This window comes from Pinus tabuliformis, chromosome 6 (genome assembly GCF_031772625.1).
Source record: "Pinus tabuliformis cultivar Carrire ecotype Pingquan chromosome 6, CPIR1, whole genome shotgun sequence".
Taxonomy (NCBI): Eukaryota; Viridiplantae; Streptophyta; class Pinopsida; order Pinales; family Pinaceae; genus Pinus; species Pinus tabuliformis.
This window is the reverse complement of record NC_142292.1, coordinates 14,938,695-14,956,786: the sequence shown is the minus strand read 5'-3', so window position 1 is coordinate 14,956,786 and position 18,092 is coordinate 14,938,695. Positions and strand designations below refer to the sequence as shown.

General features: G+C 39.7%; 1 protein-coding gene across 1 annotated transcript in view; it reads right to left on the bottom strand.

Moving 5' to 3' along the window:
• LOC149256985 (silicon efflux transporter LSI2-like) overlaps positions 1-18,092 on the bottom strand; it is a 244,438-nt gene that overhangs the window by 174,484 nt on the left and 51,862 nt on the right. Inside the window, 1 exon segment of the mRNA XM_089413393.1 lies at positions 8,840-8,914. The gene's annotated coding sequence lies outside the window, so the exon portion shown is untranslated.

The window sequence follows — 18,092 nt, the reverse complement described above, 5'->3', positions numbered from 1 at the left end:
TCTATCATGTGCGTCCCTCTACTGCTCAGTCGGTTTCCGTCCATTCTTCCTTAACTACTTGATTAGTTCTTTCTCTGAAGTCGATTGGAGCCCCATGCTGAATCATTAAGCGCTCTCAAGCCCCCCATACTGGTACACCACCGTACCATACTCTTATTCAATGTTGGAGCTGCCAACCCATCCATCTTTAAAAGCTCTGTATCATGCTCCTGGTCTGCCTGGGGATGCGTTTACGATGTAATAAGAAGTCCTTCAGGTGCGGGCCTTTATCACTAAAATATTATGAAACATGCGCGTTCTGATTTCCTCTTAGGCCCCTTTTGGTATAGCCCCTTTCTTTTATTTCCTTCATATGACCAGGGGCTACGACCAAGTGTTGAGTCCTCAGGTGCTAAGGCCTTCAAGCTCCTGTCCAGGGGCTTCTTTCCTTTGTTATATGAAATCCTGCACTTTGACGTTTTCAAACAGTTCTCACTGTTATTTCCCCATGAACCTCATGATCGACGATCCGCGGGGTCAAGCCCACCGAGAGTATCGCAATCACACTGCGGGAGGGGAAGGCCCTTCTACTTTCTTTCTCAGCACTGGGTGACTATTTGGACATGGGGACTTTATAGGCTAGATCACATAATATATCGCATCCGGGAGGATCCCCACTTATCGCAATCGCAAGCTTGAAAGGAACTTTGGCGGAGGAGAGAGTTTGCTGTGTGCAATTGCCGATTGCCGATTTGCGAGGGGTGATGTCATCACTACCACGTGTCACCATGTGAGTGGTGACACATGTCACCTGGGAAATTCCCCTATAGGACCCCTGAAAATGTTGAATTTGAATGCCACATGTCCTCCATACTCCCATGTCATTTCCATACTGCCACGTCATTGATGACATCAACTGCCATGTCATACATACGGGCCAATGGGATTGCACAATATGGCCCCTTAGAGGAGAGAGAAAATGGCCCACCCAGCCTTGGTTTTTTCGTGAATTCCTTTGTTAAATAGAATCAGCCCCTCCCCGACGATTTAACACTATATCGCAAATCATCGAGATCGTAAGTTTTTTTTAAAATGGTATCCCCTTTACTCCGTCGATTGTCGATATTGCGAGATTGTGGGATTCACTGTGCTGGGCCCCCCCGACATCTGATAAACCGTACCGCCACGTGGAGGAGAGAGAAAGGTCCCGCTTGTCCCTATTTTTCCATGCATTTCCTTTGTTAAGCCTATTTGGCGATCCCTGACGATTTAACATTATATTGTAAATCGGCGATAACGCAAGGTTTTGGAGTGTGCATAACGTGTTTCAGTGTCAAGGAGATTCTGAATAAGGTAGTAGATTACATGTTCACTGCCTTCGTCATCATCTTGGACCAAGACCATAGCAATGGTGCTAGGGGTCGCGACTAGGTAAAGGAAGTAATCTCGATAATAGTCCAGCGGGTGCAACAGAGGAGCATTTATGAGGATGACCTTGAGATCATCAAAATATTTTTGGGCCACCTTGTCCCATGCAAAGGGCGTTCCTTGTTTGAGCAACCAGGTAAATCCTGTAGCTAGCCCAGCATAGTTGGGTATAAAACGACGGAGAAAGTTGGCCTTTCCTTGTAGGCTCTGGAGTTGGTGTAGTGAAGATGGAGGGGGTAAATTTACAATGGCCTCGACTTTTAGCGGATCCAGGCGAATCCCATCCTTGGAAATGATGAAGCCGAGGAGTCGTCCTGATTCCACATAGAAAACACATTTGTGTGGATTTAACCGAATGTTATAGTGTTTGCAGCATAGAAAAATCTACCAAAGATGGTCTAGGTGATCTTGGCACTTACGAGAATGGGTAGGAAGGTCATCCAAGTAAGGCTAGACAATGTTGCGAATATCATGAAACGCATAGGACATTTCCCGTTGAAATGTGGCTCTAGCATTTTTGAGGCTGAACGGGAGCTTCTTGTACACGAACGTACCCCATGGGCAGATAAAGGTTGTCTTCTCTTGGTCGTCTGGTGAGATATTAATCTCGTTATAACCAGAAAAACCATCCATAAAGGAAAAGATCTCTCTCCTAGCACATTCATCAATGAAGGGAGTAGGATAGTTGTCTTTAGGACAGGCACGATTAAGATCTCAATAATCCATGCAAACGCGGATCGTGCCTTGTTTTTTAGTCACCGGGACAATATTGGACACCCAGTCTGTAAGGGGGATGGGGTAAATGAACCCAGCTTTGAGAAGCTTTTCGACTTCACCCTTAATAACAACAGCCTTCCTAGGGTGCACTGGGCAAAGCCATTGGCGAACGGGCTTCACGTGCAGATATGTTGGTATTTCATGCACCATAATGCTAGGATCGATGCTAGGCATTTCTTCGTAAGACCATGCAAACACATCACAGAATTCCTGAAATAGACGAGTATATGTCTTGATCTCATCCGGAGAACAAGATACCCCAATATGAACGTGTTCAATGACACTAGGTTTGATAGAAATGTCAATCGGCATCGTTTGGGTAATATTACCCAAATTTCCTTCCGACCATACTTCATGAGTAACAGTCGGTGGCAGAAATGGAGAAGAGGACTCTTCGAAAGCGGTAGACATGACCGTTGGGCGAGGTAGGAACGAGGAGCGATGATGGGTATCGATCCATGGTGGTTCCTCGAGAGACATGACTTCCATGATACCTTCATCGGCGAGGAAGGTCTCGGCTAAGGGATCAGATGATTCCAAAGTGCCAAGCCAGGGGGATTGAGAGTACATATCGAGAGAGGTCTTCGACATATGAGAATCAGAGGATGCAGAGTTCGAAGCTAAAACAATTTCCACGTAATTGACTTCGGCAGGACTAAGCGGCATGACCTTGCCCCAAGCATCAACAAGATCTGGTGCAGGTATGACCCAGGGATCAGATTTGACCAAGACCATGTTGACAGAGGCAACATGAGGAGGTGGGAGTGGAAAAATTCCCATTAAGGCAGAATATTTGAAGAGACCTGCCCCCACACTCTCATAGGGAGCACTAGAGTGCTTGACGTACGAAACGTTGCCATCTGAGGAGGAAGAAGCAAAGAAATACAGCTCATTGACGGTGACAGTCTTCCCTTGATGGGGAAAACGAATCACGCGAAACAAAGAGGAGGCCACGGCATGCATCGCATGAGTCCAACTTTGGCCGAGTAGAATATTATAATTGAGATTGGCGTCAACAATCTCTACTTTGACTTACACTGTCTTGCCTTCCAGGGTGATGGAAAGGTTAGGTAAGACACCGAAGGGTCACGAATCATGCCCATCGAAAGCTTCCAAAGTGTTCAGAGACTAGTTCAGTGTAGGGGAACCAATAGCCTTCCAGCATGCAGTTGACATGATGCAGGTGGAAGCACCTTCATCTATGACAGTGCGGTGGATGGTCTTCTCATTAATGATTACCTGAATAAGAAAGGCAATCTGATGAGGGAGCCACGGAACATGGTTCTCCAGATCGAAACAGATCAAATTAGAATCAGTGGGATTGATGCCCTCGATAGTCGATAGCAAATATTTCTATTGTGATGGGCAGCTTTGGAGTACCTCGAGAGCCGACATGGCTGACGACGCCTAAGCCAAATCTTCAACAATATTGTAGTGCTGAGTGGCTCGGGCGTTGGGATTATACGAGGATTTCCGCAACACACCTCGAGAGGGTGGCCGCGTAGCGGAATCAGGGTTAGGGCACTCGATTTGCAGAGGGCCAGAACTTGGGGTAGAAGAAGAAGGTGCAACTTATTTTTCTTTCCCAACTGCCGGAGTTGGAGTTTGATAATCTTTCGATCAAGTAGCCACATTAATGGGCGTGCTCATCATGAACACTTGAGATCCAGAGGAAGCAAATCGGGGTTGGTCTACCATCTGAGTCTGCTGAGACAGAAATGGCTCTTTAAGGACAGCAGGGGTCCCTTTGAGCAGGTGACTAACTTCGGATCGTCGTGGACAATCCTTAGTATAGTGATCCTCCTCGCAAATGAGGCAGGGATACTTAGGTTTCCATTGCGAAGATTCGCCAGCAGACAATTTGGGGGGACCCTGTTTCAGGGCATCGACTTTAGCTTTGCCTTTGCCTTTCTTTTTTCCTTTTGAGGATTTTTCCATTGCGGTAGACTGGACAGCGTGGACCTCTGAGGTTTTACTAGGGCCTGGTGGATTTTGAGATGAGCTATTAGGAGCAGCATTTGAGACCGACTTCTATTTGGAAGAAGTTTTAGAAGGGGTCTGGGATACTGAACCAATAACTCCATCAACAGGAGGAATGACTGGTGCCTTTGATGTTGTAGGACCGGACGATGGCCGCGGAGCATTGGGTAACAACCCATATAAGGTGCCAGACTGAGAGTAAACCAAATCCAAGTACTAGGCACAGGCAATGGATTTCTCTTCAGTGATGCATCCACCCATAGCTATATCGCGAGCAATTAGGGCTATGAATGATTTGGTAAACCATTCAACGAGCAACTAATCAGCTATCTCGAACTTGATCAGGTGACATCTACATCTCCATTCATGGATATGATAAGAGATGTGTGTTGCCGTGTCTTTCTTAAGCGATGTGAGAAAATAGGTACCAGTTTCATAACGAACCGACAGCTGAAAATGCATGAGGACATCCATGGATAACGAATTGAAGTCATGGAAAGTACTTCGAGGTAGCTCGATGTACCATTTCGCTGCAACAACCGTGAGGGTTCATTGGAAAAGATGAAGATGAATGGAAGTCCACGTACGAGTTTGACGAGCACCAGAGGTGATATGTCATCACATGGGCTTGAGGATCTTCTTTAGCTTTTCCATCGAACTTTGGGCAATCATTTGGTATCTTGGACGGCACCGGAGGCCAGCGCGACATGAAGGATCAGATCATTCGTAAGACGCGATACATCTGGAAACTCAAGTGTAGCCAAGAAAGGTAATTGAGTGTTGAAAGGCATGGGAGGTCGATAAGCGGGCCCATAAGGAGGAGCCCATCCCTGCTGGTAAGGATTTTGGCCCCACAGTGGGGGATTTTGGCCATATGGCATTTGAGGCTACCCCCATTACAGATTACCTTGACCAAAGGGAGGATTCAGACCTTGAATACCTTGAAATTGTCCAAGCACAAGTTGTTGATAGGCAACGTATGGGTTAAAAGGCTGCTAAGCCTGTTGACCTTGGACATATGGATATGGGACCTGTTGTCCTGGAACATAGGGCTGTTGGGCCTATTGTCCCTGAACAAGAGGGTTCTGGACCTGCAGTCCTTGGGCATAAGGTTGATACACTTGTTGCCCTTGGACATAGGGGTTTTGTACCTGGTGCCCTTGGCTGACAGGATTCTGAACCTGTTGACCCTAGACAAGAGGATTCTGCACCTGCTGCTGCAGGTTTTGACCTTGACCCTGTCCCTACAAGGGTTGACCTTGTTGATATGTATACAAGGGTTGCTGCTGCCTGGGTTGGTTTTGCTGTTGCAAGGGCTGACCTTGCGGTTGCAAAATTTTTCCCTGGGGCTACAGAGGTTGGCCCTGCGAGGGTATGGATTGAGAGGTATGCAGAGCATATTGCATCTGCTGCTGCGTGGCCTACTGCAACTGTTGAAAGGACTGACCTTGCGGTTGTTGCAAGTGACCTTGTTGCGGGATCATCTATGCTTGCTGTTGCGCGGAAGACCTTGCTGCAAAAAAGGTTGCCCTTGCGGTAACAAAGGCTGCCCTGGTTGTTGTAAAGGTTGTCCTTGCTGTTGCAAGGGTACTTGAACAGTGCCCGGGAAATTACCGAACTGAATCTGGCCGTAGCCAGGTTGGATGTACTGCCCAGATTGGAGGGTGTAAGGTTGATTAACCAATCCTTGAGAACCATATGGAACATAAGGATTTTGGTATTGGACCTGAGCCCCATAGGGCTGCTGATACTGAACATTGCTCGATCCAGATAGACCAATGGGATTCTGAACCTGTTGGTACTGGACATTTCTTGATCCAGTAGGGTCAATAGGGTTATACATAATACCAGAAGAGGGTTGGTTTATACCAAGCATGTGAGCTTTTGAGCCACTCACGTTAGTGGCACTTGACACCATAGGGACATTCAGGTTTTGCCCCCCAAGCAGTGGCACAATCTGGCCACTGGCTAATGGTACAGAAGAACTAACGGAAACAATCTTTGAAACCGCCAGTTGTGATTGATGTGTGACTAGGATTGATGATACAAGAGTATTCGAAATGGTGGGTTGCACTGGGACTGAAGTAACAGCTGGTTGGGAAGTCGTGTTCGTGACGAACAGACCTGACGTAGGCCTAACGCCTGATGCCCAAACAGGATTATGGTAGAGTGATGAGGCACTAGGTGTGCCTGAAACTAAGTGCCCTAAAGACACATAGCCGGGTGGCAAGCTAGCGGGAATACCTTCTGAATAAGGGAAACCCTTGGGGGGAAACTGCAACTGCAATTCTTCCCCCTCAACAGTGTGTGGAGTAGAAACTTCAGACTCATCTGGAGAAGTAACTAGAGCATCACCTTCGGGTTCCATGTCTGAAAACAAATGACGACGAATGGTCGAATGTGTACTGGGGGATAGTTCCAAAGGAACACCTGGTTGGTCGTACGGACTGTAAGGACGCTGCGGTGATATCTCAACAATGTCAAACAAAGGGTTCGGAGGATAGATAACCAGTCCAAGCTGACCATCAGTGGTCATGAGTTCTCTGGAGTTCGAACAGGATTATCTGGAGATTCCGGGCCAAGATCAGCAGATGACCCTGAATCGAAAGTAGGCGGAGGATGAGATGACAATGGTTGAACACTCAAAACAATTGTGAGTTCAAAATTTTGGTCCTCAAGTGACTTTGATAACTCAGGAAACGACTCCTCAGACAATCTTTCAGACGGAGGAGAGGAAGAGGAATTGGGTGAACCAAATGGTTCAGCCACGATGACCTTGTCTTAGTCGATAGAACAAATAACTTCAAGGCTTTAAAATGTCCTTTTAAGGGAACTCACGATTTGGTCAAGGAGACTAACAGGATGTTTTGGATCGTGGGCAATCAATTATTAAGATGCATAAAAGACTGATGTTCTTTCATTTTTAAAGAGTCGAGAAAGAAACAAAGATGACTCTATCACTTTCGATTGGAAACGAGCTTGAAAGGACAAGTGCTTGAATGATCTTTTAAGTTTAATGAGTCAAAAAGATCAAATGACTACTCTGGATGATCTAGGTAAATAGGATTACTAGGCAACCGTGAACTGCAGAATACCTCCTGGCGAACCAAGAAGTACGAGCAGGCAATCTCCCTGAATGTTGTGTTCGGTGTATCACGTTCGCAAGGCGGCCGACTCGGCTTCCTAAGGATAAAAGGATTGCAGCCTAGTGGGGTCTCCCGTTATATACTCGATGGTACGGGGAGAAAAAATCCGTGCTAGTGCTATCTAATGCCAAAGCTAACGATAGTTGCTAGGTTTACAGATGCCGGAACACGTCTCTAGCCTAGACCTTCTAGATATGATCGTTAATGTCAAATGCGCCTTAGGTTAATTGAATTCATTTTAGAGTTGATCTTGAGTTAAGTTTCAGTTTTCAGGTCTTAGTGATGCTACTTGAAAAACCTAAAATGAAACTAAATGGGACAAGACCCTTTCAATTTGATGAAATGCCTACACTAGAGAGGGTAGGAACTACTCAATCAAATGCAAACAATCAAGCAACTGAAAACGAAATGATCTTTCACTACTTCACTTTTTCAAAAAATAAACTAATGAAAAATGCATTCCAATTCCTAATTTCCTGACAAGCACTTATCTATTAGTCCTTTCAAAATGAAAAAATTTCTCTTCCTTTTTCAAATGTTGATGCAATTCTAGTTTTTAAGAGATGCAAATCATAATGATGCAACAAGCTAGAATTTCATACTTTCTCATGAAACAATGAAACAAACTTTTTTCGCATACAATCCTTCAATGAAAAAGTTTTCGAGACTATGAGCTCTTCAAGCAGATGCAAACATGAAAATAGAAGTTCATTCAGATCAATGAAACACCGACTTTACCAAACACAAGACCGACAATGTAATCTATGCCAGAAAAAGACGTTCAAACTAGTAAACGAAACTTTTTCAAACTTGTGCAAAAAGAGGTCAAAGTCATAAGATGGACCAAAAACAAATGCAAGGAGCAAACACACCCACAACCAGACTTGATGAGTCCACAAGCTGCTGAATGGGTGACTAGCTAGATGCCCTAGTGTCGCTGGCCACTCAATGACTCAATCAATCAAACAACAAGATGACAAGCCAACAAGCAAGAAAAACCAAATGAAAAGTAGCTTCCTAATCAGGGAGAAAATAGTAAAAAAGGCTCACAGGGTCAAAAACACAAGAGCAGAACACACTGGCCAAGATTGGGGTCCAACCCTAATCTTCACTTACAGGGATCGACACAACTGCCTAACTGACAACAAGCGCCAGAGGCTAGTCAGCGTGACTGTTCCTTTGCAATTCAAGTTGGTCGGCGCGACTGTCAGCCGATTAAACGCGTTATCCGAGGGACCTAAGGAAAAAAAAAAATCAAAACAGCGACCAGATATGCTACTATGAATTTTAGCCCAATCAAAACAGCGACCAGATATGCTACCAAAGGGAAAACGTGAAATTAGCAAAGTTATCATGAAATCCAAAACAAACAAAAGATGGGATCTCCCCAACAGAGTCGCCAATTTGTGGTGAAGTAAAATTATAAGTGCAGACACGAACGAATTCCTCTAGCCCGATAATGGGTCTAGCCACAACAGATACATTCTATGGAAGATTTACTTAGGTTAGAATCAATCAAGAGGACCTACCTCTTGGTCGCTTATCCTGCTTGATGATGTCCTCGCTTGCTTGCTCCAACAATCTCTCGCTTCCTTCTTCAAGTTCTTGAAACAAGTGAACAACAACAACACACAAACATAATAATAGACAAATTGAAATTCAACCTACTTAACAAGTCAAGAAGCATTAAGACACGAATATGTAATATTACAAAACATGTAGGAAATCAATCGATAGTTGAATATATTAATATCAAAGAGAGATTACAACCATTCGTCTTGACGTTGCAGTCTTCCTCTAACAAGACCAGGTTCCCACACACTTCTACTAGCATTCCATGATGGCTTCAAACAACAATAGTTTAAAGGCTCTTCCCTTTAGGCTTCACTCCAAACCAAACACACTTCTCCCTCACACAACTAGATGGCTACAACTAGTAATAGCTTGCTTGTCTAATCCAAAATAGTATACTCACACTCAGCCAAAACTCTAACTATGACTAGCTTGTGCTTGGGAAGAAGGGAGGTTTATATAGGAAATATGGATGGGAGATGGATCCTCTTCTCATGGGAGAAGGACTTATCCCTTGAGGTAGTACAATCATTATAGGGGAAAGGAGCCCAAACTGTCATCCTCGACCCCATCCTGCCAAACTTTTTACCAGACTTCCGTTACGAAGCTTCTAGAGCTGGAAGCTTTGGATCTGATTTAAAAAACTTTCCATAACAGGACCGACGTGACTGGAACACAGCTCAGTCGCTCTAGTCAGCGCGAGGAGTAGTGCTAATATTTGCACATCGGGGTGGGGGAGACAAAGGCCATTAGCGCCGGTCTTGTAAACTGGGAAAAATAGAAGTTTTAGGGGAAATGGTGCAAAAGAGAAATGATCTGCTCATGAAGAGGGACATAATGGGACTTTCTTCATGAAGGCAAAGCATGCGAGGTTCACTGTAGAGGTCCTCCAGGATCAAGGAGTACAAGGACAGTGACTAAATGTTGTGTAATAGGGAATATGCTCAACATATGCTTTCTCTGAATGCTTACCAATGGTTGTAGTGTGTGTAGTGTGTTACAGAGTTTGTTAGGTTGCATTGACTTTTAATAACTTTAAAAATTTAGATTTGTGCCACCAATTTCCTAGGGATTTGAGATTATTTAAATTCTAATAAGTTCCTCCATGATAACTTCCTCATTATTATTTATAACATTCATTTATATATAAGCAAATTTTATTTAGCAAAACGGTCCATTTTACAATAAGATGTGTAGTTCCTTTTTTTTTCTCAAGTTAAAGTTGACCCATAACATTTTTATACATGGTAAATGTGTATATTGGTAAGACTTTATTCATGTTTCAATAGTTTTTTTTGTTATATTGATGAATTATTCAACTATATCAACCACATTAATATTTTTATTGTGGTTGTACTAGTTGTCGAAGGCTTCCTATTTCAGCTTAAGGTGGATGAGGATCTGTTGACTTTTTGTTTACTTTTTTAATTGACGGCCTAGATTGGTTCTCAAGGGAATATGCTCAACATATGCTTCGTCTAATTACTTAGAAATAATGGAGAAAGGTTGTTTTGATTGTTTTCTAAGTTTAGATTTAGATACTATTTTCTAAGAGATTGTTGTGATCTCTTGAACATAATGTAACCATTATATTTGTGTATGTGAAATTGCTCTAATTAATGAATGCAATGTTGTGGAATCCTGAGGTGCTCCTCACCTGAGAGCTGTGGGTTTCATTCTCAATTCGATTTGTCTTCCTATTATTTTTTAGTTGGTATCAGAGCGTCAGGGTTGAGTTGAGCCCTTGTGGCTGAGATAGACGTGATAAGCCTTTGTGGCTGAGAGAGACTGGTGAGTGTGGAGCCTCCTTTGCTAGTGAGTGCAGGTGTGAAGATTTGTTGGCAGAATCAAGATCCACCATATTTATGCTTGGAGTAGCGTGATCACATTTGAAGGCTATATTGTCCGTTTGAGGATCAAACCATTGTCTGCAATGTAGTGGATTCTGGTGTGGATCAGTGGAGGCGAGCCAAGTTGGGATTTGTCAGGAAAAGAAAGGTTAGATCTGATCTGTGCACCCTTAGTGAATTATATAGTGTGCAGATTTGGTAGATTGTGCAACATTTCTTAAGAAAAAGTGAGTAGATCTACGTAGGTTCTATTAAGGAAAATTGCGAATTGTGCGGTTTTTATGAAGAAAAAGTGCACATATTTGTGCGCAAATACATTTTTTTGGAATTTATAAATTGGTTGAGCTTAATTTGGTTTTTTGTTTAAAGTTGTGGAGCCTGGTCATTGTTGGAGTCGTGGATTTGTATATCAGGGATTCATGGAACTACAAGTGGTGCTCATGAAGTAAGAAGCTGGGCGCTGTTGAAAAATGGGATTTTTTGTCAAGACAACTAATCCCCTTACAAAGATATACCTGAATGAGGCCAATAAATTTGGCGGATCCAATTATGTTAATTTGAAATTCAAGTTGCAGACATTGTTGGAAGGTTATGGTGTTTAGACCATCACAAAGGGAGAAGAAGCGAAACTTACTGCAGGCACGACAACTGCATCAATTCAAGACTGGGAGAAGTGGGAGAACAAAGCAAAGGTATTACTAAGAATGTCTATTAAAGATAATATAATCCCTCATATTCATGACTGGAAGAAATCTAGTGAAACATGGAGTGCACTAAAGGAATTATATGAAACCAAAAATACAAATCGAGTCCTCTTCTTGAAAAGTAAGCTCCTGTATATTAAAATGGAAGAAAATGAATATGTCGGTGCCTTTGTTTCAAGAATTGAATATGTGAAAGATAAGTTGGGAGATATAGGAGAATCAATACCTATTATTGATATAGTAATAATTACATTAAATGGAATGTCAGAGGACTATCAGATGTTTATTACAGATCTTGTAGCAAGGGAGAAAGCACCAAATTTTGAGGAATTGACAGATATATTGATGCAAGAAGAAGAGAGGTGCAAGAATTTGAGGCCTCAAGATCTAGACTTGGCACTTATGGCGAAGAAGAAGGTCTTAAAAGGGAAATAAGGAGGAGGAATTAAAGGTAGAAGTATATCTCAGAAAAGGCCATTTTCAAAACCAAATCAAGGTATGTCATAGTTCAGAAATGATTATGAAATAAAATGTTTCTATTGTGGTAAAAGTGGGCATCTTGCTAGGGACTGTTATAAGAAGAAAAGTGATGAATCTAGGCATAAACATAGAAGACAATTAATACATTTTTCAGGAGAAGCCCTGAATTCGGATCTCAAAAATCTTAAGTTGTTTGTGTCTAATGCCACGTTGGTTGCTGAAACGGATGATACTAATACATGGTTTGTGGACTCTGGAGCTTTGATTTATATTACATGCAATAAGAACTAGTACGAAAACTTTAAGGAAATAACCAATGGAGGAAACATCTACCTTGGAGATGATCGTGCATATAAGATAATGGGATACAGAGATATACCTATGACTTTACCAAATGGAAGTATCAAGTGTATCCATAATGTTATGTATTTGCCTGGGATCAAGAAACATTTGATCTTTGTGTCTACAATTACAGATCAGAATTTGAAGGTTGAATTATTCAAAACACAATGCATAGTGAAAGATTTGTTGGATCACTACAAACTTGTTTCTTCAGGAGTCAGAGTTGGAGGCATGTACAAGCTTGGTGTTACTAGCAAAAGTCATCAAGCATTGACTTCTCAACTATGTCAACATAAATTCTTTGGCATCAGAGGTATGACCGCATTAATTATCATGATTTATTGTTGTTGCAAAAAAAAGTATGGTTGAAGAATTCCCTATGTTAAAGAATAAGTATGTTGCTTGTGAAGGTTGTGCATTAGAAAAAATTCACATAGATGAATTCCCCTCTAATTCTGATAGGAGAAGAAGAGATGCATTAGAACTTGTGCATTGTTATGTTTGTGGACCCATGCAGACCATATCCCTAGGAGGTGCCTATTATTTTTTGTTGTTTATTGTTGATTGTAGAAGGTACAATTGGGTGTACTTCCTGAGGAAAAAGAGTGATGCTTTTTAGTATTTCAAAAAATTAAAAAACATGGCAGAGAAGCAGACATGGAAACTTATAAAATCCTCCTTTCAAATCAAGGGGGAGAATACAAGTTGGGCAACTTCATCAAGTATTGCAAGAATCATGGAATAGTGCAACAATTTACAGTACCCTACACTCCACAACAAAACAATGTTGCAAAAAGGAAAAACATAACATTGGTGGAGTGTGCACAGAGTATGATCAAAGGTAAGAACCTCTCAAATTCTTTTTGGGAATAAGCCATTAGTACTGCTATTTATTTAAATAACAAAAGTGTCAAAAGGTATCTCGATCTTAAGACCCCATTCAAAGCCTTGTATGGTTTTAAACCAACAATTCATCATTTGAGTGTATTTGGGTGTAAGGACTTTGCACATATTCTGAAGGAGAACAAAAAGAAACTTGATGCTAAATGTGTCAAATATATTTTTGTAGGATATTGTTCAAAATTTAAAGCATATAAAATGTTTGATCCATCTACTCACAAAGTATTTGCAAGTAGAGATGTCATTTTCCATGAACGAGAAGATGAAGGCAACAAGGACAACCACTATGAAAAGTGGCATATACTTTCTGAAGTTGAAGGCAATATTGTAGAAGTAGGAGCATAAAACAATGAGTAGCAAAATATTGAGGAATAATCCAATGATATGGACATCACCAGCAGTTAGAGCCCTATCATAAGTGGAGAAGTAATTTCAGAGAATAGAGGTGAAAACAATGAACTGAGAAGGACATCTACTCAGAAGATTCAACAACCTGAAAGGTATAAGGACTATGCTCTGATGAGTAGTGTTTTGAATGTCATAGAACCCATGAGTTTTAAAGAAGCTAATGAACATGGAGATTGGAGAAAAGAAATGGAGGAAGAATATGAATTTATAATTAAAAATAAAACCTGGGAATTGACAGAACTACCTAAAGGAAAAGAGCCCATAGGATGCAAATGGTTATACAGACCCAAGTTTAAAGCAAATGGTAGTATAGATAAATATAAATCTAGAACAGTGGCAAAAGGGTACTCATAAAAGGAGGGCATTGATTATGCAAAAACATTTGCACCTGTAGCTAAATTAAATACCATTATATTGTTAATTGCATTAGCTACAAAGTACTATTGGAATTTGCACCAATTAGATGTAAAATCTTCTTTTTTGAATGGTGATTTAAAGGAGGAGGTGTATTTGACACAACCTGAAGGGTTTGTGAAAAGGGGGCAGAAACATTTAGTTTACAGATTAAAGAAAGCCTTGTATGGGCTAAAGCAGGCACCTAGGTCATGGTATGAGAAGATTGATTCCTTCTTTCTTTAGGAGGGATATGAGGAGTCAAAGCGATCCAAATCTGTATACCAAGTTTGATGAAAAGGTGCATGTAGTACTGATTTCTTTGTATGTTGATGACCTAATTATTACAGGAAATTCAGTCAAATTGATTGATGAAATTAAGGTGCAGATGTCACAAGTATTTGAAATGAAAGATCTTGGTGAGTTACATTATTGTCTAGGTCTTGAAGTGTGGAGAGATGTAGGACATACTTTTGTTACTCAAGGTAAGTATGTCAGATAAGTACTTAAAAGGTTAAATATGGATAAGTGCAAAGCTGCTTTTGTTCCAATGCAGCAGAATGTGAAACTTCATTTTGATGATGGCTCAAAGGAGGTAGATGGTACATTGTATAGAAAACTGGTGGGAAGTTTGAATTATCTTACAACAACCATACCTAATTCATTTGATGTTGAGGTAACAAGTTACTCAAATTCAGATTGGGCTGGTAATCTGGATGATATAAGATCAACTGTAGGTTATGCATTCAGTATTGGATCCGGGATTGTTTCATGGAGCAACAAGAAGCAACCTAATGTATATTTGTCATCTATTGAGGCAGAATATAAAGCTTTGTGTGCAACAACTTGTGAAGTTGTTTGGTTGAGGATAATTGTTCAAGATGTTGGAGAAGAACAAAAGAAGGCTACAGTTATCAAATGTGACAACCAGATCTCGATCAAGTTGGAAAATAATCCAATTTTTCATGTAAGGACAAAGCATGTTGATGCTTAGTTTTATTTTATTAGAGAGAAGATACAGTCTAAGGAATTTTTTAATGAATACTGTAAAACTAGTGAAAATGTTGATGATATTTTCATAAAGCCCCTTGGGAAGATGAAATTTGAATTGTTTAGGGAGATCTTAGGTGTGGAGGTTAATCCTTTCTCCATTAAGGGGGAAACTTAAAAATAATGGAGAAAGGTTGTTTTGATTGTTTTCTAAGTTTAGATTTAGATCCTATTTTCTAAGAGATTGATGTGATCTCCCAAACAAAATGTAACCATTATATTTGTGTATGTTTGATTTCTCTAATTAATGAATGCAACTTTGTGGTAGCCTAAGGTGCTCCTCACCTGAGAGCGACGAGTTTCATTCTCAATTCGATTTGTCTTCCTATTATTTTTCAGTCTTATTAACGGTTGTAGTGCTTTACAGAGTTTGTTATTGCATTGAACTTTAATAAATTTAAAAATTTAGATTTGTGACATGTAGCTCCCTTCCCACAAATTTCGTAGGGATTTGAGATGATTCCAATTCTAATAGGTTCCTCCATGATAACTTCCTCACTATTATTTATAACATTCATTTATATATAAGAAATTTTTATTTGGCAAAATGGTCCATTACTTTTAATAAATTAAAAAAAATTAGATTCTTGCCACTGGCTCTGCCCACTAATTTCCTAGGGATTTGAGATTATTCCAATTATAATAAGTTCCTCCATGATAACTTCCTCATTATTATTTATAACATTTATTTATATATAAGCAAATTGTATTTAGCAAATGGTCCATTTTACAATAATATGTGTAAGTCTTTTTTTTCTCAAGTTAAAGTTGACCCATAACTTTTTATACACGTCAATCAGGTAAAGGCGTATTCTAACTTACAGAAGAAATGGCCTTTTTCACGACCATTTTTTCAGGTTAGTTTTAATAAAAATATGACAGATTTTTAAAAACTCGAGTTTAAATTGTTTAATTTGAATAATTTGAGTGCTCCAAGGGTTTTCAAGGGTGATGAATTCATTTACGCATTCAAAAATGTATTTTAAAAAACAAAAAATATTGAATTTTATAACCGCATTTTTGTAAATTCTGGTAAACAATGTTATTTCGTCTATAAGTTAGACTATGCCATCAGCTAAATGTGTGCATTGGTAAGATTTTCTTTGTGTTGCAATAGTTTTTCTATTGGAATAATTTTTCTTGTTATATTTATGAATCCTTCGGCTATCTCAACCACATTAGTATTTTTGATGTGGTTGTACTAGTCTCCTAAGGGTTCTTATTTCAACTTAAGGTGGATGAGGATCTATTGATTTTCTATTTTATTTTTTTAATTAGCGGCCTAGATTGATTATCAAGGGAATATGCTCAACATATGCTTAGTATGAATGCTTATTAATAATTTCTCTGTGTTACAGAGTTTGTTAGGTTGCATTGACTTTTAATAAATTTAAAAATTTAAATTTCTGCGAGGTGGCTCCCTGCCCACCAATTCCTAGGGATTTGAGATTATTCTAATTCTAATAAGTTCCTCCTTGATAAGTTCTTCATTATTTTTTATAACATTTATTTATATATAAGAAAATTTTATTTGGCAAAATGATCTATTACTTTTGATCAATTTAAAAAATTAGATTCTTCCCACGTGGCTTCCCACCCACCAATTTCCTAGGGATTTGACATTATTCCAATTCTAAGAAGTTCCTCCATGATAACTTCCTCATTACTATTTATAACATTCATTTATATATAAGAAAAATCTATTTAGCAAAATGGTCTGTTTTACAATAAGATGTGTAATCCTATAAATATGTGCATTGATAAGATATTCTTTGTGTTGCAATAGTTTTTTTTGTTATATTTATGAAGCTTTCGGCTATATCAACCACATTAATATTTTTAATGTGGTTGTACTAGTTGCAAAAGGCTTCTTTATTATTTAATAGACAACCTAGATTGATTCTCAAGGGAATATGCTCAACATATGTTTCATCTCAATGCTTATTAATGGTTGTAGTGTGTTAGAGAGTTTATTAGGTTGCATTGACTTTTAATAAATTTTAAAATTAGATTTGTGCCACTGACCTCCTGCCCACCAATTTCCTAGGGATTTGAGATTATTCCAATTCTAATATGTTCCTCCATGATAAGTTCCTCATTATTATTTATAACATGCATTTATATGTAAGAAAATTTTATTTACCCAAATGGTCCATTACTTTTAATAAATTTTAAAAATTATATTTTTGCCATGTGGCTCCCTGCCCACCAATTTCTTAGGGATTTGAGATTATTCCAATTCTAATAAGTTCCTCCATGATAAATTCTTCATTATTAGTTATAACATTCATTTATATATAAGCAAATTTTATTTAAGGATATGGTACTTTTACAATAAGATGTGTAATTACTTTTTTTTTTCTCAAGTTAAAGTTGACCCATAACCTTTTTCTACATGGTTAATTAGGTAAATGTGTGCATTAGTGTTGAGTTACGAAATGGGTATGTATTTACTCTTAATTCCATCACCTTTTTCCTCTTTTCTTATCTCTTTCATATTTTGATACGCTAACATATTCATGGATTATGATAAGAAATGAATGAACTGCTCTTGGTTAAGATTTAGCCACCGTAACTAAGTTTTATTCCTTTTTATGCAGAGAAACGACGAAAGGAACAGTTGTTGTTCCCCAGAGACGAAACAGCATAAACCAACAAAGGAAGAATGGGACGCGTCGGTTGCGGTCAGGTCGGAGGACGAATCAGGAGGATCAACGCTAAATATGAAGGGTGTCAAAAGATAGCATTCAGTTGCAAATCCCTCGGGATCTCCCGATCTTGAGGGACCGCATTTATCTTTTACCTCTTTCTGACTATAAAAGCAAAACACTGTAGGAGGAAAGGGGATCAATATCCGTTATTTCAAATTGTAATTTTAATTTATAGACTTGTGTTGTTGGAGAACACGACCGTATTGTAATGATACTTGAGTTCAATGGTTAATATATAATTCACGTTGTTGTTCATTCGTATTCTCTGAATTAGCTCAGCAGTATTCGCTGGTGGCTAAGGGCCCGGCCTCTGGTGGATTAAGCTGTTATCCCTTGTGTTATATATTTCTGATTCTCGCAAGTTTGATTGGT